The 24,022-nt window shown below is 33.4% G+C and overlaps 1 protein-coding gene across 1 annotated transcript in view; it reads right to left on the reverse strand.

The window, feature by feature from the left end:
- LOC142973848 (uncharacterized) overlaps positions 1 to 19,747 on the reverse strand; it is a 60,751-nt gene extending 41,004 nt beyond the window's left edge. The window contains exon 1 of the mRNA XM_076115869.1: positions 19,596 to 19,747. The gene's annotated coding sequence lies outside the window, so the exon portion shown is untranslated. The remainder of the gene's footprint in view (positions 1 to 19,595) is intronic.
- Positions 19,748 to 24,022: the final 4,275 nt, after the last annotated feature.

The raw sequence follows: 24,022 nt of genomic DNA on the forward strand, positions 1-24,022 counted from the left end.
AAATCATTTTGTGAAGGTAATTGGGTCCCCGAAGAAGTTAAGCTAGGATTATTTCCAAGAAAATTAAAATTCCAGTTTATTGTTGAGAAATATCTGAAACTTTGTAATTTTATTTACAGGCAAAGGCTTTAATTTACTCCTCAAGTTATTTTATTATTAAAAATTAAATGACTTTCTCTTAAAAAAAATTATGATATTTTTTGAGTAACATTTTTCTTTGATCATTCTTTGTAGAAAGTGCAGATTCTATTACTAGTTTAATTTTGATTCAGTTACTTAACTGTTACAATTACAAATTAAAAATTCTTAATTATTTAAAATCATAACTACAGTTACATCAAAGTGCATAAAAAACAGTCAATATAAAGGTTGTTTTTTCATATACTTACAAACTGTAAACATGTATTAATAGTTAAAATATGTCTTAACCAAAGGCCGCCCGCGACTTCGTCCGCGCGGAAACCCTTCCCGTGTAAATCCCGATCCCTCGGGAACTCCGGGATAAAAAGTAGCATATGTGTTATTCTACCTTCTTCAGCTTCAGCTACCTATATACCAAATTTCATCGTAATCGGTTCTGTAGTATTTGCGTGATAGATACATACATACATTCTCACAAACTTATATTAGTATGATTCACCATATTTTTTTGCCCAACAATTTACACAATTTTCGCAACGTAATTGATCAGTCTTACGTACAATTTCCCGCCTAGTTGATGATAGTTGACTCGCAGAATGAAATACAAACATAGTTGTGCCCGTCGCCGTTGGCACAGCTCTTTATAGGAAGCGACGACTGATAAAGTGGTTGAATCAATTACTATAGGTATTGGCTATCAGTATCTACTTACTAGTTTACGCTTTACAACATTATACTCCGGTTTTCCACGTCTAAATAAGTATCAATCAGGAAGAATTTTCATAGATATTTTGTATGAATGATTGATGATTTACGGTCGCGTTATGTATTGAAAACGAGCATTTATATTATGATAGTCTAGAACTTAGAGTCTTCTTAGTTTTATTCATACTAATTTTGCGTCATGACATAATATATGTAATTATCCCTCATTTAATAAAATTATTAACCAATAATTTAAATTTGGTAGTCTTATCTGAGAAAATCGCTAATAAAATAATTTAAGTGCCTCTCCCTTACGTATGGGTAGAGGTCTCGATTGGATTATTGTTTTCGTTCTCAATTGAATGTAATTAATAAATAATATTTTCAAATGCCCACTTCTCTGAAAAGCTTTCCATCTTGAACAAACCAATAACTGTAAATACCTCAAAATATTGTACCGTTCAGAGACCAATGATCGCTGTTTCTTTAATTACGTCGACAACACTTCAAACACTTTGAAATTGATCGGTTTTGCTAAGAAATCCAATTTCGCTTATCTTAACTCGGTTGACGTTATTTTTGTTTGGTCCTCTATCAATTTGAGGTATTTACCTCAACGCAATTTTGTATTGAGCTTTGAAGTTGATATTGGTCTCTTGTTAAATAATTTTGGTAATAATCAATCTTAGATTAAAATGACAGATACGTTACACGAAATTCTCGCATTGATCAAAACTATAGCATAAACCATTTAAATGTTACTTCTGAAACAAGCTTTCAGTCTGTAGTGAAAGTTTTTAATGTCTTCTTTAAATTATGATGAAAACTTCATTCGTGTTTATGCCATTTTTATGCTTTGCTTTATTCTCAAGAATTAGTCGTCTATGCGCTATTTTAAATCCTTTTGTTACAAAATAACTCATTCACTATCCTGTTCCAATATTGACTTCTAGAGCTTTGTTCCTTAAACGTACCATCTCACCCTCTTATTCATAAAAATACATATTATTATATTAAGTTATGAAAGGCTTAATAAGAGTTTTGTTTATTTAACTCCTTAGCGAAATGAAAAAGAGAAACCATTTTATAGTAGTTTTTTAACTAAAATAGGATTATAGTGTGTTTACGAGGCGCTCATAGCCAGTTGTGCTCACCGGTCGGTAAACGATATGTGGATTAAGCAACCGTTGGCGCGGTCATTCCATAGATGGGTGACCGCAAAGTGGTATTTGAACTGAGCGTCTCCGTGCTACGGAAGGCACGTAAAAAGTTGGTCCTGGTTGTTGTCAATTAAGATAACAGTCGTTAAGCCATGTCAAAGGCCTTTCGGGCGGCTTGAACAACTTTCACACCAGGTTGACCACTAACCATACGATAGAATAGAATAGTGTGTTTATGAATAAAAGGGTTTGTATATAAACAGTTACATGAATAGTGCTGTCACGCCCAGGATTGTAGCCGCAAACGTAGTACCAAAGTGCTCGCTTTGTGCTCTGAGACGTTCTCAAGCACTTGCTAACAATACGGACCGAAACAATGTTCGGACACTTAACGAAATGGGAACACAATAATATCGCGGTGTAAATTTTTGTTTCTAGTATCTAACAATGGTTAAAAGTATGCTTACAAAATACTGAAAGTAATGCTACGAAGTGAAAACCAAAATGTCTTATATTTCACGTTACATCACCCGAGGACGGCGACTTGTTTTAATATTTCATATATTTTTATTTTGCGTTAGATGCAAATATTTTATAAATAACTATGTCAAGAATAAATATTATGAAATAAATAGCTGTATAAAATATTTCATTAACTTTAAGAACTTTTGAGAGTTAAAAACACAATATGTACTAGAACATAAAAATTGCCAAAATAAAAATGAGACCAGTTTTGCATTTCATAGAATTCTATTTTTATTACATAATTTTATGAATTACCAAAACCATAAGTAGAATATAAAATTTCAATCTACTTGCTGCATAATAAAGATCAACACCGTCTATTCAGGCCAACTTATTCAAAATTCAACTAGCAAAAAGGAACGCGTCTGGCTATATCGGTCAGGCTGTTACATAGCACTCACTCCTAGCCGCTATCCCACTACTGCCCGACACGGAGACTTTTGGCTGCTGGGTTACCCCCCTGACCCGATTCGCCTCTCATTATTGAACCTGCATCATTCAAATTCCTTTAAACGATCCATATTAATACCAGGCTTAGTGTGGACGTCCAGTCAACATGAGTAACTTTGTAACAGGACTCCCGACCTCAAACCATCCTAGCCATTCCCGACTTCCGTGTAGCCGGATTACAAGAGACGCCACGCTCCCAGTCGAATTCAACTTCGAAATAGTTCTCCATATCGTGCTGAAATGTCGTGTCTTCGAATCCACGATTCCGCCCGCCCAACAGTGAAACACTTTTTGTGGTATTCATTTTTACTTTTTTGTATTAAAATTAATAACTTTTTGAGGACTATAATAAGTGTTGAAACAATTTCTAAATCAGTTTTTTTTATATTGTTTTATTATTTTTGTAAAGACAAAGACGTTTTTAATACTTTTTGTTATTAATTATACAAGTAATAATTAGCTCTTATATTAATTTTAGTGTTACAAAGGAATGTATTAATCCGTTATTAAAACAATTCATTCAAGAAACTTGGTTGTAAAAGATTGAGTACATTTAAAAAACGTTTGAATTTCACAACCAGTTCTCCAAACGTAACAATAGATTTTATTTTATTCGCTACGGCTGTCGCATATGAAAAGCGGAAGTTTGGCTCTAGAAATAGCGGAAAAGATCAAAATTGTTTTACTTATTGTTATTAGTTAAGGAAACGAGAAGTTTTATTCATACTTTAGTTATCTTTTATAACTTGATCGTTAGAATTTGGTTCTTTTTTTTGTGTAGCAGTCGATTCTCAAAAACGGTAAAACGTTCTTAACGTAGTATTACAATGAACGACATTGAGAATAAACGTAAAATGTATTTTACAGAATATTATACATACAGACAAAATGACGCCTGTTATATTTGAAGGTGTAAGTAAGCAAGGGTATATGAAATCGAATCCGGGACCTCGTAGTCAGTCGCGCCACAGTGTTACAATTCAGCTTTATTTACTATGTACAAATATTTAAACAATTATTATCTATCTTACCTTTAAGCGAAATATATTGTCAACTTTCAGTAAACTAAATAAGTACCAACATTTTATAAATTAATGACAGTTTCAGTTGCTTCAAGACATTTCATGGCTCTAGACGTCTAATCTTCAAATGTGACAGTAAAGCATTGCGACGGCTATTTCATTAAAGGAACTCGGATTTAAGCACTTTGCGGCTACAGATTGTAATAAAATCATGTTTAAGTGTTGTGGTCGTTGTAAATCTGTTTTATGGCCGTTTTGTAATAGTATTAAAGTTGTTAGTACCTGCTTAGTTCTAGACAATTTGATGAATTGCTAAAATTATGATTTAGATGATATAGTAGTAAATAAGGGATTGAACGTGAACACGCATTTTACCTGAAGTTTTCAAAATTATGATTATGGTTTAGATTTCTTTGGGCTCACTCAGTCACCGACCACGGCCAATGAAAACTGCGTCGGAACGTCAGGATATCCAAGGTTCATGTTCGCGTTTATTCCCGTATAATATTTGACGACAAAACAGAAGTTGAAGACAAAAGAGAATTTTAAAGACAGATTTGTTTGATAATAACAACGGATATGTTTTTAACGTTACGGTGTGTATTAAACAATGACGTATTTTATACCTTTGCCCATTACAGCGCAGTTTCTTTCTCTCTTTATAAAACCTACCTAAACTCGATATAAATGCGTATTGGAAACCATTATGTAGCATTTAGACGTAATATATAAAGTAATGTTAAGACAATTGAAATTGTATTTTCTTCTAGTACCTAAAGGTAACTATGCCAAAGTAGATAGAGTCAAAATTGGAGTCCTCGTGACTTAGGCATTGTTTCAATACCGCAAGGTTTTGGAGAGGCTAGTAAACTATTCCTTTTCAAAAGTAACAAATTGAGTACTCATGTTTCGCTGTAGATTATGTACCTAGCTTAAGTTATCTATACTAATATTATAAAGCTGAAGAGTTTGTTTGTTTGATTGTTTGTTTGTTTGTTTGAACGCGCTAATCTCGGGAACTATTGGTCCGGTTTAAAAAAATCTTTCAGTGTTAGATAGCCCATTTATCGAGGAAGGCTTTAAGCTATATATCATCACGCTACGACTAATAGGAGCAGAGTACCAGTGAAAAATGTTACAAAAACGGGGAAAATTATGATTCTCTTATGTGACGCAAGCGAAGTTGCGCGGGTCAGCTAGTACCTATAAAATATTAGTTGACCCGCGCAGCTCTGCCTACGAATATTTTTGGCACTTCTTTTTTTTGTAATAAAATGTATTTGTGTGCAAGTCGAAGAAAAATTGTTAATTGTTTTTATCTCTCCATAAAAACTTTTGCATGTCTTAAAGACCATTTTACAAAAACAAAAAGTTTAATTGGCCTAGTCATTCTTAAGTTTTGCGCTTAGAAACGTATTTGGAAATAAATTTTTATATAAAAATAATTGTCCCATCCATACGTCCTATAGTCAAAAACCGACTAAACCCTTTGACTTAATTAAAAAAACGATTGAGTGAAATCGTCCGCCATTAAAACAGATGCCATGACAACGGAATTTTGTTAATTCAATCCATACTAATATTATAAATGTGAAAGTAACTCTGTCTGTCTGTCTGTCTGCTACTCAATCACGCCTTAACTAAATTGATTATTCGCGACTTAGTTCGCCACCTGAATTTTCCCGGGAAATGCGTCATTTTCCCGGGGTAAAAAGTAGCCTATGTCCTTTCTCGGGTATCAAAATATTTCACATACCAAATTTCATGCAAATTGGTTCAGTAGTTTAGGCGTGATTGAGTAGCAGACAGACAGACAGACAGACAGAGTTACTTTCGCATTTATAATATTAGTATGGATATAAATTAGCTTAGCAACAGCTGTTACTAAGAAGTAAATAACTCTTGTACGTTTCGTAGTAGAAGCGGGTTGAGTTGATTTCCTCGAATTTGTGACGAATTTCATTTATTGAGCATCAGTTTGGTTCGTTTAATATACACAGGTATTCACAATTTTACCGTTCACCTTTCGTGGAATGTAACTTAATACAAGTCGTAAATCGGCACTAAAGGCAGAAATTGTACCATGTTTTGCCGTTTCCTGTTAACAGTAGCAGACTATCCTATTCCAAGCATTTATTTATAAGTATATAGGCACAATTAACGTACAATACGGGAATAAAAAAAGCCGTACTGAGCGTATTGGCTTATGTCAATGTCTCCAGAACTTGTAGCACTGTTATCTAATATCGCTATTGTCGAGCATCGAAAGTTTAACATTTAAAATGTACTGCTAAAATAGTTCCTATGATGCCCGTAAGAGGCGCTGATCAAATTTTCGTACGAAAATTCTCGTTGACTAGCCGGTTGTCGTTAGTCGAAAGTAGAAAAGAATCGAGCTAGAGAATTGAAGTGACACTGTTTATTAGGCAACATCAATTTGTTTTAAGAATATAATAATAAAGTTTTGGTCGATTACGTGATAACAACATAAGCAGTATCTGTATTGTTATTAAGGTGTTCCTATCCTTTTCTTAAAATACTTTCTCGCTGTAGGACTTACAATTTAAACTACTTTAATGATTATTTATAAACGCCACAAATATTACACTATTCGTCCGTTAAATAAAATTATTCTCTCCACAGAAATAGTCTAAATTTCCTGTCAATCCAAATCACAAATATCGATAGTTCAATACTGATATTGAAAAAGTTACTCAAACAGAATCAATTGAACTAACACGAGTTATTAACCTATTAAATTGAATCAAACTCGTTACGCATTTCAATGTAATTTGGACAAACTTTGCAGCTATTAATGTCAGTATAAAATATCAGTCCGGTTTAAATTATTACTTTCACGTTGTAATATGATATCTTCTTGGTATTATTGTCGTATTAAGTACCTTTTGTTCTAATTCATGGTGGTAATATAAAGGATTACTGTACGGCTTTGGATCTACCCGTATTTACAAATCTAATCGGTTATGACGATTTTTAAAGGCCTTTTATGTGTTCTCCCAACCCGCGCTTTGCCAGGGTGGCTGAGTCAAGACCTAACCCTTCCCTAATTACGAGAGGAGACCCTTGCCCAGCAGTGGGACATTATATAATAATAAATGTAACCCATTAATGTCCCACTGCTGAGCAAGGGTCTCCTCCCGTAATGAGGGAGGGGTTAGGCCTTGAGTCCACCACGCTGGCCAAGTGCGGGTCGAATTTTTTTATTTGTTTTACCAGCGCAGAAACCAAGCCAATTTTGACGTTTAAAATGCAATACTACGGTACTATTGCTACCAAACTTTACCGACCAAAGAACGCCACTTAGTACGATCCTTACAAACTTCTTTTAACTATAATTGTAACTCAATAAAATTTATTTTACTATAAAACTGAGGTTTCAGGTTTTAGAAAATAATAATGCCATCAAAAACATTCTGTAAAAACCTCAAGTCTCGCCGTAAAAAGTGGTGAGATCTATATAATACCAAGTCGATTAATCTATTTAGTCTCTACATAAAGGACCTTCTGTCTTAAGTTATTACGTATGTTATTATCATGCCAATTAAAAAAAAATACCTTTAAAACAAATAGACCAACCTGGTCATCGCATGATCACACTACACAGCACGACGAGAAGTTAATGCTCCTGAAATGTTAATGGCGAATTTGTGTTTTCTTGCGATGACCAAGTCGATCTATTTGTTTTAAAGGTATATATTTTTTTTAATTGGCATGATAATAACATACGTAATAACTTAAGACAGAAGGTCCTTTATGTAGAGACTAAATAGATTAATCGACTTGGTATTATATAGATCTCACCACTTTTTACGGCGAGACTTGAGGTTTTTACAGAATGTTTTTGATGGCATCTCACTTCTTTTTGTAGAGCGAACATAAGTCCAATTTGTATGGAAAGACGTTTTTTTTTCATAATTCAACATATTTTCCTATGGGAATGTTGTTCAGTTTCATGGGCTAAACACCCTTACCCACCCTATACCCCCTGCCGTTATGCCTCATATAGTAGGTACCTAATTACACCTATTTATTTTATTTTCTACAGTAATAATAATTCATTAACTGCAAATGTAACCTTGTAATCTTATACATTTATATGGGATTACAAAGTTATTGTTGCAGTTGGTGTATTTAGAAAACTGGACTGAAATTAGAAAATATTAAATTTTTCCCATGATTAAGACACTGAACCCTATTTGTATTCTAAATTTTAAGCTTCTAAGTCTGCTAGAAGTACCTTAGACTTTTGATGATCGGTGAGTCAGTGAGTCAGTGAATCAGTGAGTGACAAAATTCAAAATTTTAACAAGTTGTCATTCTTAAACTACTGGTTCAAATTGACTGAAATTTTAAATATACCGTGTTTATACAATGACTAATTACTTGCTGAAAATCCAGGCTTCTTGTTTTATCCACAACGAAATTATAGGGGTGTCAAAAATAGCCCGAATTGCTTCGAGAAAAGGATGTTACGGCCGTGCCGCTTTTTTTTTGCTCGACTTGCGGGGGCACTTCCGTGCCCCCAGATATGAAAACAAACCTAGAGTCTCTTTATCTGTATCTATATATAACGTTCTAGGTACTTACGTACGACACCCTCGGGAGGTACAGGTCGTTTACTTGAAACCGAGGTACAATTTATAACTGAGTACAGTCAGAATTTGTCACTTGAGACCTTAAGTAAAAGTTATAAATGTAACGTGTTTCATATAAAAAAGTCTGTTGGGTATTTGCACTACCGACAAAAAGAGAGGTTTTGTAGAATACTTAATACTGATTATTATCGATAACATTTTTTTTATAATTCATTTCCGTCATTAAGGTTGTCACCACGCCACCAGTGCGTAAAGAGGTTGTGGGTTCGATTTCCACACTGAGCAATTATTTGTGTTATTCATAAATAGTTGTAGCGGGTCTTGTTGTACTTTGTGTCCGTTGTTTGTATGTTTGTAAAAGTCCCCGCGACACAAGGGTTATTCTTAGTGCGAGAGTTGTCTTTTTCAAAAAACAAAAACAATTTATTTTTATCATCAATGATACTGCACTGCAAAGAATAGATATGGAATGAAATTAAATTCTATTTCAAGCCACTGACTCCATCCCCAGAGTATTAGGAATTTCCTATTTTCACGAAGATAGTACAGATGAATTCTTGAAATAGATTCTGGACTGGATATGATGCTAATTCAACATTGTCGTAGTTTAGTGATATATTAAATTCATTATGACATATTTTTGACATCCACCAACAGCTGTTTTAGTTAGTTAACACCCCATTGTTATTTTTTATGTTTCAAAAGTCTTTGCAGAGCAAAAATCGTGTATTTCCGTTTAAGCTCTTAATATAACATAGGTCTGTCTCGCTGTTTCCCTAGCCCTACATTCCCGCGAGCAGAATACTAAGCCCACCGCAACACATTGAGTGCTAATGTGTTCAGCCATCTATCTTTTGATGACGTCACACGGTTACCCTGACAAATTAGATAGGCTCAACATTATTAACGAGCTCTTTGAGGAAAATTGGCTGATTATACTGCCAAGTTGATATGGTCTCACACGTTTTGTGAAGATTCAGCGGGTCGCGAAAATAAGGGGTGTCAGAGATTTTTAAATTACCAGTATAATGAAATGAATTTAAAAGATTAAAGCTATTTGAAGGAAATTATTATCTTCAATGTATTTATTTATTTACATATTTACGTGACTTATTTGATTCTACACTGCGAGTTGCGACCATTTTGAAAATATGTGGTACAAGTGTTATTGTTAACAACGACTTTGTAGAATAAAATAATGAAAGTCCGCGCTTCGAAAATAATTCAAAATATCGATTGCCGGTAAAGATGTTTTCAGGCAGCTGAAATTATATTTTGAATAATTATAATATGGCTAAATAAAAATTTAACCAACAAGGTGATTTTCCTTACGGGAAAAGTAATTGGTTTGTCGAAGTGTTTTAAAGAGGAAATATTAATAATAATTTCTAACCAAAATTCCCTTGATTTTATTTGCTATAATCGTAAAGAGGATAACATTGTTATGACGTATAAAATTGGTGATGAATCGTAAACTCTAAATAGGTTATTTTCGCGAATCGCTAATAGAACTGTTTTATACTTTGTCGGGTTTTACCAAGACTTTTTCGTAATAGGAAGAGCTTTTTATAGGTGTTAAGTAACAATTTGCATTAGTAAACAAACAAGCAGTTGATTTGGAAAACAAAACATGAATCTTTTTAACTTTTTTCTTATCAACCATCTTCATGCCTCATAAATTTTAATCGAAATTTCTTAGTTACAAGGTGTAATAGACAGACTTTGGATTTATACCATCCATGATGTCTAATTGTTATGTACTAGAGGCCACCCCGCGACTACATACGCGTGGAAACTCTTCCCGGGTAAATCCCGATCCCTTGGGAGCTCCGGTATAAAAAGCCATGTGTTATTCTAGGTCTTCAGCTACCCATATACCAAGTTTCATTGTAATCGGTTCAGTAGTATTTTCGTGAAAGAGTAACAAACAGCAGTACAGTGATAGCCGAGTGGTTTAAGTTGGCACCTCCCACGCTAGTGGTCGCAGGTTCGAATCCGAGGCAACACACCAATGACTTTTCGAAGTTATGTGTGTATTAGAAATAATTATCACATGCTCCAACGGTGAAGGAAAACATCGTGAGGAAACCTTGCATGCCTAAAAATTTGTTTAATACATTTCTTGAGGGCATGCAAAGTCCCCAACCCGCACTTGGCAAGCGTGGTGGACTCAAGGCCTAACCCCTCCCTCATTACGGGAGGAGACCCTTGCCCAGCAGTGGGACAGTAATGGGTTAAATTTATTTATTTATTTATAGTAACAAACACCCTACATACATTCACCCTAACTTTCGCATTTATAATATTAATATATGATAGAGTACGGATAGTAAACGGACATGAACTATGTTTTAAAAGGAATTAATCCTTGTCATGGCGAATTATTTCGTTTTAGAGAGAATTATACCCTTATCAAAGATACTTTCCGATTTGCGATTTATCTCCAATTACCTCGTTATTATCCTTAGCTATGTTCTGATTAAATTTGTTTGTTAAACTATGAAGTTCGTAAGATCAATATGTGTGTTGGATTTTCAAATCTATAAACAACTATCCCACGCTTGCATCAATACTTGTGTCTGTCCAGTCGCTTAGTAATACTCTATTTTTCAAATAAACGTTAGAAAAAAGTCTTTGCATGGTCCAGTAATATAGATTTAATATTTCATTGAAATCAGTTTTATTCTTTTCACACAACACAAGGACATAATACACTTTCAAATATGTAATATTTGTTATCAATTAAGGATACAATATAGTTATTTATACATTACCATAAAAAAAAACTGTCGTATTTATGTGAAAGTGGGGCAATATATTATGCTTGCTGAAATCGTCTGTGACAAGATCAGAAAATAATAGATTTAATTTCGTGCTAAAGTGTTAAGATCAAATAAATGGGATCATTTAAACAACTCCCACACAATATGATGTACTGAACACGATTCTATTTCCAAGCTTTCTTTTATCTTTATAGAATAGAATTGGGTAATTCAATGTGTGAGACACTTTGACATTATCAACGTTTAAAGTTGTACCAAAATAGGTTATTTCGGAGTACCTAATGTATGTTCAATTTAAAGGCTTTAAAGGTTTGAAAATAATCTACATGAGATTAGAACAAAAATACTTTATAAGACTTCATAGCATGATACTCGTCTTACTTCAAACATAATTATTAAGTAGATTTCATCAACAACGTTTAACAATTCAGTGTTTTTGAGAAATTAAATATTTATATCCTAAATGAAAATTTATTTTGAAATGTTTCTTACGGGTTTAATACATCCTTAATTGCAGATTCTAGTTTTATAAACATATAAGTATTATATCTAAAGTACCAAAATGGAAGCACATCATAAACCTACATAACTTTAATAAGTACCACACATTCAGACGAAACTTAAAGGCCCACATAACGTTTCCAACAAAGTCGTTTTTCCTAACGTGATGTTTAACCTTCATAATAAAAAATACTTGGGCAAGGCAAAGGGATGTAATAAAAACATTCTTTTAAGATCTAGAGACATCATTACGGGTATATTTTTGTAATTTTTCAAGTAGTTTGGATCAAAGGAATTATGCTTAAAGAAATATGAAAAGGCTGTAAACACAATCCCTATGTATTCTGAAGTTAAAACGAGACTTACGACTAGATTTTGTGTAAAACAAAAAACCGCTATTCGGTAGCTCGATTCTCTACAACTATCGTCTACCGACAACCGACCAGTCATCGAGAAATCTTGTGTGAAAATCTGATCAGCGCCTCTGACGGGCGTCGTAGGAACTATTTTGGCAGTACATTCTATAAGTCAAACTTTCGATACTCGACAGTACTACACTACTTTAAGGCTGCAACTTACATTTTTTTGATGACATTTTGCAAGACCAGACATTGTAATCTACAATAATATTTACTTTTATTAGTACTTATACTAACAATAACAAGAACCGAGTTAAATTAACATATTCAACTTAAAAACTAACTAATACTCCCCTCTGTTTAACTCCTTGAAGCCTCGAAGTTCCGAGCCCTAGTGTCAATTTTGTTCAAGTTGCCCTTTATTGGTGTCAAATGGTGTATATATTTAAAGTTTTGCTACAAATCATCTGCTTCAAACCTTTCAAAGACCTTTAAAGGTACTTTGCAAAGTCCACAATTTGCATGTAGCGCATCACCTGTGCTATTATAATGTGCTTTATCAAACCAAGGGCAGGTGAGGCCATTAGGCTACAGAAACGTGCCTCGAACATCTACGCACAAGGGACTAGGTTGAGCACTCTCAATCATGTCCGGAATACAAAGTTCATGATCTATTTATAGCTCGATACTGACGAGGAACCCACGCTCTCATTATATATTCATTTCAGTCTCACTACTGATAGAGGTTTCGGTCACTATCGAACTTTACGTAGGTATGGTTAATAATGATCGGTTCTCTTCAAAGATTATTGTAAAACCTACAAAAATATTTTTTGGAAAACTGACTTTCAATTCGAGTTTCTCTCAGTAAAACTGGTTATTATTTAAAGTCGACTTGTTTAAGTTCAACATGTGCAAAAATGTATCCCTACGTGTCTCCGGTCCGCAATCAGTAGGATTCTCTACAGTCGATTATTGAGTATCGAAAGTTTGGCGTTTGAAATGTAGTGCATAATAGTTTTTACGGCGCCCGCTAGAGGCGTTGAACAGTGTTCAATTTTTTTTTTTCTATAGCTAGCCGATGGTCGATGTTCAACACTTCATAGCAAAGCTTATATTTTCTTCTAAGATCATGTACCGTTTAGATTGGTTAGCGTGTAGGTATATGCTTTTTTATCTTTGTTAAATAACGTACCATTTTTAACGAATGAAAATAAAAAAAATGGTTAAGAGTTTTACTGATACATATTGCATGTTTCAATTTAACCTCACTAAGCCTGTAGCCGTGGCATCGATTCATCATTCGGATTGCAATAAAACAGAGTGTTTTGAACTATCACCACAGTAAAAGTATGTACGTATTTTAAAAGAAAAAATGTACATTGTACATTGAATACTGGGAAAATTTTGAAGGTAAGGAAATATGAAGAAGGAATAATATGAAACAGATTTGGTTAAACCCTTAAAAAATAGTTTGGTGTAGTTGTGGTAAATAAAACCCAGTCTTTTTCACATTATTGCAAAATTATAACTAAATAAGAAGGTATTTTCAAGTCTAAAGAAGTAGCAATGTACACATTCTCTAAAGAGAAGAGACTCTTCAAGATTTTGCCCCAATTAGGTTATTTAGACATTTTGCTATAATATATTTTCTATAATATAAAAGTAGCTTGAAAAAATAGGACTTACTTGCTCTTTAGCGTACTATAATATTGTAAATATTTGCACTGCAACATAATTATATTATTATTACGATTTTTTCAAACACGTTTGATTCTATCTGGCAATATCTCAAACCAAAAAATATACTTTAAGAATGACGTTACATCCAACCTCGGTATCAAATAAGTTTGTCGTTCCTATTTGAATCCGTTTCGGCGAGAACAAATAGCAACTCTGTATCTTTCTACCAAAGTTACATAATTACTCGAAGTGACTCATATTTGATTTTGTATTGTTTTGTTCGATAACCTGTACCTCGATTCTCTACCACTATCGACTACCGACAACCGGCTAGCTATCGAAATTTTGACGTTTAGAATGTACTGCCAAAAGATTTCCTACGACACCCGTCAGAGGCGCTGATCAGATTTTCATACAAAATTTCTCGTTGACAGGTCGGTTGTCTGTAGTCGATATTAGTAGAGAATCGAGCTACTGTTCGAATGAGATAAGTCATGAATCTATGGTTTTCTTTCTACGTATTTGTGTTATATTTTTTTGTGATATAATTGATGGTGCTTACGACCATACGTATCTGAGCTTGCATATTGTAGCAGAATGTCGATTGATATATAAAATAGAGATAGTTAATTTATGGCTATAGGGGAATGAGTAGTAGGTTTGATTCTCCTCTTCTACGTTTTTTTTATGTGGTCTACATTATAATAGGTTATATCAGGCATTATATTAATATTTGTAAATTTGAAAAAACCACCACTTTACTGACCACCGTAGTCTTAACTAGTTTCTCCATAAACTCAATCTGATTTTAAAGTAAAATAAGTATCATAAACATTCTTCATTATTTAAAAAAACACGAACCTTTAAACAATACCAAAATTAAACGTTTCATTAAAAAGGTCGAATCCAAGTTTTAATTAATTTTCGATCTCCTCAAAATATCAAATGTCGTCAAAAGTGTTTCACGGACTATTTGTCTTATTATTAAGAAGCACGTTTCGCCATTATCGAAATAACAAGGCGCTATTTATATTTCAGTAATTGGTAACGGACGGAATAAACTGTGATAAATGGACTTCTCCCACGTTTTCTGGAAACTAGAAGTATTACGAGTCTACGTCATTACTACTGACTTAGTTTTTCATAAAACATGATTGAAGAAATTAATAAAAATATGGTATTGAGGTAGAATACCTAAACACAGTACAAAAATCTTTTAGACGAGTAAGTGGAATTTATGTTCACAAAATGTATGCCTTTCCGAGCCGCCTTTGGGCAAGTAGATAATAGTATTTCATAATGAAAAATTGTGAAACATCCATGTTTTTGCTGTTTTGTTAAAACAATCAGAAAATTAGAATATTCCAAAGTGTATACATATATATAATTCATAAACCCGACTTGATGAAAACGTATATTTTATTTGTTGTTGATACAAAAACTGTGTACACAGTCATGATTCATGTACAATTGTTAAGCTTATTGTCTCGTGTGTGCTCCGGTTGGGATCTAAAGGATCTCCGGTTATTTGATACATTTCTTGTGGGTTTAGTCTTGTAAACAATGTGCTTACACGAGGATTATAGGAACAGACGTGTGTGAGGTTGAACCGGAGGGAAGGTGAGTTGAAACATATTATAAGGCTATTTCATTTGGTTGTCTAAACTTAGTTTTCCACTTGCAATATGAAATGTTTCTATATGATACCACCATGTAGGTTTATAACAGACATTAAAATTTGGTTAGTATTTCAGTATTGTGTACTTATTCCCACTAATATTGTAAATGTGAAAGTTCTTATAAAAATTCAGTCAGTCAGGTAGAAGTCAGAAATATTTTGCTTCTAAATGTCCTTCATAAGATACCTTCCTTATACATAATATATAGGCTGATGTTGTGGTTCAGTTTTAAAACATAGTTAGCTGGTAATATACATATTTTTGCCTCCACTAGGACTGACACAAGGAACAATTCTTCTAATAATAGATTATTCACACCTATCAGAAATACTATACAAATAATTAGAGTAAAACCATTCTAATCTAACCACTACATAGTAACAATCACTCGAAAATAATACACGAACTTGTTACAAAAACTTTGTCGTTCTCCGGATTACTCCTATTATTGGTTTAGGTACTGTTTGCTCAGGATAGTTCGGTATGGGTACTATGACCAACGGAAGTGTATCAGACGGTTACTTTGGTTAAGTAAGCTCCGGTTAGAATAAATCTCGTCTGATTCGAGTTTGTTCGGTGTTGTTTGCAAATTATATTGGTCTGAGTAGTTTGGGTACATCCAACCATGTCTAAAACATACTACGTTACGTTACGTTAGTACTATGATTATCAATAAATTAAAACCTTGATAACTACATTAACTTCATATTTTTTGGTTCACTCGCCGTAGCCGTAGCCAGTTCTACGAAAATCTATAGTTTCGATGAATTGGAGTTCTTAGTAGCGAACCTACATTTCGATAGCAGTAAAGAATCAATCTATTGATACTGGTTCAAAACACCAATCGGAATTATATTATTATTACAAAACGTTCAATTACCTCGCGTCCACCCATCTAGTAAATAGATAAGTGGATAAAACAATTTGAACGGCAACACAAGTGTACTATATTCACCTTTCCCTACAATTCCATGGAAAAACATGTTTGATGTTATGTTAAATTGAATTAATAAAACCCTTCACTGCAAATGAGAAGTGACGTGCCCATTATTTTCATGTTTAATTAATATTACGCCAGGAACTTGACACTAATTGAATTCGCGTCATACAGTCTGTTCGTGATATGTAGGTACATAATAATAATATGTTATTTTTATATAGTTTACAAGATATATACATAGATAATGAGCTGCATTTGACGGACACTAGACGCTCAGTAAGTTAAGCAACTGTTGGTGAGGCCATTACTTGGATGGATGGCCCCTTATTAATATCAGGAGAAGTCACTCTATGTTTTGCAGGACATTTTAAAATCCGGTTCTTATTAGTTCGTTATCGTTGAGGAAGCAGTTGTAAAGGCATTATTACTAAACACAACAAAAAATAAAAAATAACACGAAAAAGTCAGAATCACATTATAAAGTGCATCCGTATTTGTGATAATTGCTTAGTTGACATAACTATAATAAATCACCATTCATGTTATATTCTAATAAAGCTTTGAAAGAAAACAAATTATCACATCATTTCTCCTTAACCTATTAACTATCGCACAGTCAAGTAAACAACCAAAATACAAAAATACATCTTTCATTGCTTAAACTTCTATTTATTTTTCATTTCTCAAACAGCCTAGTATAAACATAGTGTAGGCAGACTCCTACAATCTGTTGAAACAGGGCTAGAAATTTGCTTGAAATTTACACTTTATTAGCACCATGAGAGTGCATTTTCAAGATATCTCAAAAACTGTTCTTCTTATTTTGACGTCATTAAATAGTGCCCTATTTGTATCATGCAAAAAGCAACCATAAAAATAGACCCACTGATTAAACAATTATGAAGTAACAAACATATAAAGTACAAGTTAAAAATCTCCTCCTTTCTAAAAGTTGGTTTATATTTCATATCTCCAACAGCCTAGTATAAACTCAGTGTAGGCAGACACTTCTACAATCTGTTAGACAAGGCTACGTGCAACAGTGGCCTGTAGGCTGTATCCGCTCGTTAATGAATTAATAGCACTGTTATGACTTCTACCCCTACACTACAGTGATGAAACTAATTGGACTTCAAGACGTGATAGAGGGAATTTCACTTGAAATTGTATATAGTAAAGTAAAATGCTGTTTTGGTTAGTTTAAAATGTCGAATAATAAGTTACTATATAGGAAGGAACTAGATAGTAGGAACTTTCCGATTTTATATAAAACGAAACTTCTTCAAGCAAAATCTCAACATATCGAGCAAGAGCGTATTTCTCAGTACATCTCAAAAAAATCTCGTTTAATCCGGACCAAATTAAAGAGAGCCCTAAGATAAGTAACACCTTTCAACCAAATGAACAACCATCAAAATCAATCCACCGATTAAATAGTTTAGTGTAATACATAAAAAACACATAAATCAAGAATCTCCTCCTTCTTTAAAAGTTGGTTAAAATATAAACCAACTTTTAAAGAAGCTTTTCTCAAACAGCCTAGTATAAACTCAGTGTAGGCAGACTCGTACAATCTGTTGTGACAAGGCTACGTGCAACAGTGGCCTGTATCCGCCCGTTAATGAATTAATAACACTGTTATGACTTCTACTCCTACACTTCAGTGAGGAAACTAATTGAAGCTAGAGACATGATAGAGGGAAATTTACTTGAAATTGTACTAGTTAGTTTGGAGTGTCATAGGTCATTGTCAAGATAGTTGTGTCATATGAACATTCATATCTATCATATCTAATGCACATGAAAAAAATTGTATTTTATTTTGAGTAGTAATTACACGCATCATACAAAATAACACAATAGAAAATAGATTTATAAAATCTAACATATCTGTTTTTTACGGTGGTTTCAGTTAAGATCAATTATGCTCAGGTTGAGCAAAATTTTACGCATTTGTTACATTTTAAACAATTTTTGAAGAAATAATATTTTTTTATGAGAAACGAACTGGAAGTTTTCTTTTAAATATATTTTCCAGTCAGTCGCTCTATGTAAAATATTGATATTAAGCTGCATCGGATGAGACTGGAAGCCGTCTCCAACAGAGTTTGAAAGACGGAAAATGGTATAATAATAGAGGAATCCTTCGTACTTTTTGTCCAAAACCTCTTTTCATAATATTTAGCAAGCACACTAGCTCCTCTTCTTTTGCATATAAGTTAGTTTTTTGGCGCTAAGTCATCTGATAAAAGTGATAGTACATTTAATTTTAATTGTTTAGTTCTTTCAAAGAACAAAGAAGAAAAACCTTAGCCAGTCCGCCAACTTTCATTTTGGCTAGTACCCAACATAGAAACACTAGATGTCCGAATATAATTAAGTCTAGTTCTAAATTCAGGCTTAACAACCACACAACAGGATTATCCTACTATAAATTTCGGCCTGAGCTTGGGAATGGCAAAATTATACGAATATTTAATACACGAAGACCCGAGTTATGTGTAGTTTATATACAAATGTTGTCTTAGTCTAAATTTTTCCTTGCCTTAGGGTAAAGGCGATACTAGCTTTGTAGCACGTTTGAAAATTTTGTTTAGGTTTGTCAAAGGTCTTAATAATTATTTCTTGGAAAACTTGTTCTCATTTTATGAGACTGTATCAAATATCGTTCACATGAAATTATACTATGTGGCTATTTTTTATGATTTTAAAGAATTCTGATTCTTGCCTTTTTTACACTTGTAAAATAATTATGAGAATTATTTTGAAAGTTTAGTGTCCCTATTCTCAATTCAAAGTCACAAATAACTAAGTATTACAACAGATAAAAATAAGTGAGACATCACACCTATTTACAATGCAAAAATTAAATACCTACCTGCTGTTGAAATAAAAATCCTTATTATTTATATCATAAATTAAAACATTTTAAAATTACAATACAAGTTTAACCAGCACATTCTTAATCAGTACTAAATTAACCTAAGTGCAATAACATAAAAAAGTTGACAAAACTCCCAAAGAAACTTACCTCATCGATCTGAATTCAGAAACACAACCACTTCACAGCACAATTAATTCAAATAACATTCACTCACAAAAATAAAATAGTAAGCACAATATTATTCGCGAATCGTAAGCCCAGAAGCTCCGTGCACAACGTCACACGTCGAGTAAGCCCGGAGTCGCGGGAACAACTGAAGAACAGTGGAACTGAAACTTCAGCAATTATTAAAAAGGCTGCTTTTACATACTGAAAACCGTACTACATATTAAGTATTTAACGTACTTTTTTAAATAATAATAGGTTTTTTTAAATGTGTTTATATGCGTTGATGTCTTTTTAAACGATTTTGTGCGTAACTTGTAATCGATGGTGATGAATATAGCAAAAGATCTTCGTAGCAATCGTAGCAAGTAGCGTTTTTGGGTGTCCGTTAGTAATATTATATAAAAGTATACTTTATAAAAGGTTTTATGCATGAAACTTGTAATTGACAGCAATGTATTAAGCAAAAGATGTTCGTAATCCCTACGCCTCAAAGGGCATTCTTTGGTCACTGCGTGTTACGAAAAATGTCGTGATTTTATATTGGTATTCAATCAATTTTTGATGTGATTAGACATTATACAGATGGCCTATTTAGTGATGTTTAAGCAAAATTATTGGCATGTAAAGATTTGGTTCCTTCTGATTTTCATAAATATGTAGATTTTCATATATTAAAGCAGCTTTTACTTCTTTGATACTAAATTTTCAAGTATTTAAAAAAAAATAAGGCCAATATGAATATTTTATTTCTATTAATTTATTATGAAATCACCTCCAAATATTCTGTTTCAATTCATAATAAAGATATTTATAAGCAACATCAACATGAAATATACACATTTTATTATTCATAAAACGAAAGGACTTAGTTATACGCGTTTTCTTTTTATACCTATTATCATAATATTGATAAATAGTTTTTCTATGGTAAAGAAATAGGGGTTACATTTTCATGCCAAATATTTGGTTTTAATAAAAGATTGGATAGTTTTGTGTTATTCTTTTGTTTCAAGTTAGTTTTGGCCCGCGGGCTCGTTTGAGAATAGTTGGCATGTGCTATTTGCTTTGCATTATGAAGTTCTGTTGTTAAAGAAAATGAGAATGGTAAGTTATTCCGTTCTGTTTGACTATTCTTGGCTTTGGATTGTAAATTAAGTATTGTTATAGTGTTAGTAATCTGATATTTAATATCCGAAATACGGTCTACGGGTCTGCTTTTAGGGTGATATGGAGTTTAGACCTTGAATACACCGTACTGACTTAGCGAGTTTGATTTGGTATTCTTTCATAAACTGTAGAAAAAATCAGCAATCAATATTTTCTTAGGCAGTGTATGTGTATGTGAGTGAGCGCCGGATAACTCATCGAAAGGATGAAGCGACGGCAAATGTATGAATACAACTAGCTGTCATAATTTTAATATGATAAACTAACTGGCAATTATTTGGAATTAGTGAAACAGAGGTTTGCTGTTTTAAAAATAACTACAAATATACACTTTTCTTCGAACTATGTTGAAGTCCGCTCCCAGTCTCACTGGATGCAGCTGAATACCAATATTTACATGGAGCCTATCTATTACCTATTGGACCTCCACCCTGCCACGCCGCTACCATTGCCTCGGGAGGTCGTGGGTTCGATTCCCACACGGGACAATTATTTGTGCGATCAACAAATAAATTGTTTCGGGTCTGGTTGTATTTAGTGTCCGTTGTTTGAATATTTGTAAAAGTCCCCGCGACATAACAGCAATTCTTAGTGCCGGAGTTGTCTTTAAAAGTCAAAGTAGTATGATACCCTTTGGCAAGTCTGGCTGTCAGGAAATAAATAAAAGTAAATCCGTCTTATTCAACCAGTCAGTTATATCGTTTATAACGTCTCCCTTCCTATAAATAAGTTACGTTCTCAGTTATTAGTTGTGACGAGTTCCTGCAAGTTTCCCGTAAATGGTTTCTTTTATCTTTTGCAATTACAGGAAAAGGAAAAACTGATTATGTCGGGTATATCTTTGGCTATTGTGTGGGATAATTATCTCTTATATTCAGAGTATTGTTGCGTTGTTGCCGTGCAGGTAAATATAGAAAAGTTCGTAGAAAAAAAAGATAATTATTAGCATTTTTATTTTGTTTCTTAGAAGAATTAATCCCGCATCATACAGTTACATAATTTTAGATTAGAGGGAACCTTTGTAATATAACAGTTTATGCTACTACTAATTTATAGACAACGTGTATAGTAATATAGGCATTTACCAAAACAGACACCTGATAATTATAAAATCCCTAAATATTTGAATTATCCACTGTCTTTTAAAATAAAATCCCATTTTTTTCTAATCCTTGTTGCACTAAACGCAATAATTTAAATAATTATTGCCTTTAGTTTAGCAACATCCTTGATGCACTAAACGCAAAACATATTTTAAAACTAAAACTACACAAAAGCAACAACATCTAAACTTTTCCATGAAAAATGTTGATAAGTCAGAGCCATTATGTATAAGCTGTTGTAGGAAGTAACAAGCCTTACGAAGTTTCTCTTTGAGGTTCAAAACTTGTCTCGACGTAAGATAGAAGTAATATTGCCAAGTTTTACTCACACATCCACTTACTGATTAAACTTCACGCTTGTAGTAAATAAGGTTTAGCAGAAGTACTAGTGTACTTGAAGAACATTATCTAGGAAAGTATTTTGTTAAAAAATTACTACGCTCCTTCAAACGTCTGTATCATTGTAACAGTGATTTTGATTTCTAATAGAAATAGTGAATTACAATCATAATCGTGTGGTATATTCTGTGAAAATATATTGTACCAATTTAAGTAGCAGAGTACATTGATTTATAACTATTTTAAAAACATTCTACTCCGTGTTAAAAACGTACAATTCATATTTACAATTACTTCATCGGAAGAACGAATTTGGTATAAAAAAGATTTTTTTTCTATTAATAATGACTATTACGAAGTGAAAATTAAAATCCAAATAATAGTAAAATCCTGGCCGATATTCAGCTACAGTGGCCAGTTTAATTGAAACCAGCCAACCGATCATTTGCATCTACTATAAGCCTAAATTGATAGGTATTATTTTAATAAAAAAACGATGTTTAAGCTAACAAAACCTAAAACAGTACAATCTGGGGATGTAATCATTATCTCTTAGACCAACACTACACTGACTATATTTAAACCACAAAAACAATGATTGAAATCAGAACCTAAATCAAATACAACGTACCCCGAAGCAATGAACAAACGCTACCAACAATATCGTTGAGCAAACTATTCTTAGGAAACGTTAAAACCACATCCTACTAGTAAACAGTACGAAGCAATACGTAAAGTAAATACAATTAAGTTTCGTGTGCGTTTCCAACCAAATAAATAATGTAACACAGAATAGAATGTTTCAGAAGTTAATAGTACGTTTGAAGTACAACTCTAAGCTAAAACTGAAACAGATTTGGGCATTTCTCGAAGACTGAAGCAAAAAATTAGCATTTTTAATAATATGTATAAGCTTAACGTACGTAGCGTAACTTTTAAACTATCGCGTTGCATGTTTATAAAATAATAAATAAAAAATATGATACGGGTATAAATTATTTCGACTGCCTCCGTGGCGCAGTGGTCTAGGTCACCACGCCGATACCACTGCATCGGTCGTGGGTTCGATTCCCACACGGAGCAATTATTTGTGCGATCCACAAATAATTGTCTCGGGTCTGGTTGTGCTTTGTGTCCGTTGTTTGTATGTTTGTAAAAGTCCCCGCGACACAAGAGCAATTCTTAGTGCGGGAGTTGTCTTTAAAAAAAAAAAAGAAAAAAAAATGCAAACATACAGCACTGCATTTTTCTACAGTCGATACTGCCGAATAATGAAAGTTTGACATTGAAAATGTACTACCAAAATAGTATCTACGATGTCCGTTAGCTATTAGAGTTGCTGATCAGTAGCTCGATTCACAACTACTATCGACTATCGACAACCGACCTGTCATTGAGAAATTTTGTATGAAAATCTGATCAGCGCCTCTGACGGGTGTCTTAGGAAACATTTTGGCAGTACATTCTAAATGTCAAAATTTCGATAGCTAGTCGGTTGTCGGTAGTCGATAGTGGTAGAGAATCGAGGTACAGGTTTACATAGATACAAAATTTCTCGATGATAAGTTGGTTGTCGGTAATCGATAGTGGGAGAGCATTGAAATGCCTGACGTTACGGCATAGGTAACTGTGACGGTAGGCTGACTGTCAGCTGACCTTCGAAACACGGAGACACTCAGAACAAATTCCACTAAAAGGCTTCCACGACTTGGTGTTATGTGCAAATTTTTATAGTCTTCGTTACCAGTGTAAGAAAGTATTTTCGCATCTATTTATTTATCTGTGTTTGTTACTGCT

The sequence above is a fragment of the Anticarsia gemmatalis genome, chromosome 6 (assembly GCF_050436995.1).
Source record: "Anticarsia gemmatalis isolate Benzon Research Colony breed Stoneville strain chromosome 6, ilAntGemm2 primary, whole genome shotgun sequence".
Lineage (NCBI taxonomy): Eukaryota > Metazoa > Arthropoda > Insecta > Lepidoptera > Erebidae > Anticarsia > Anticarsia gemmatalis.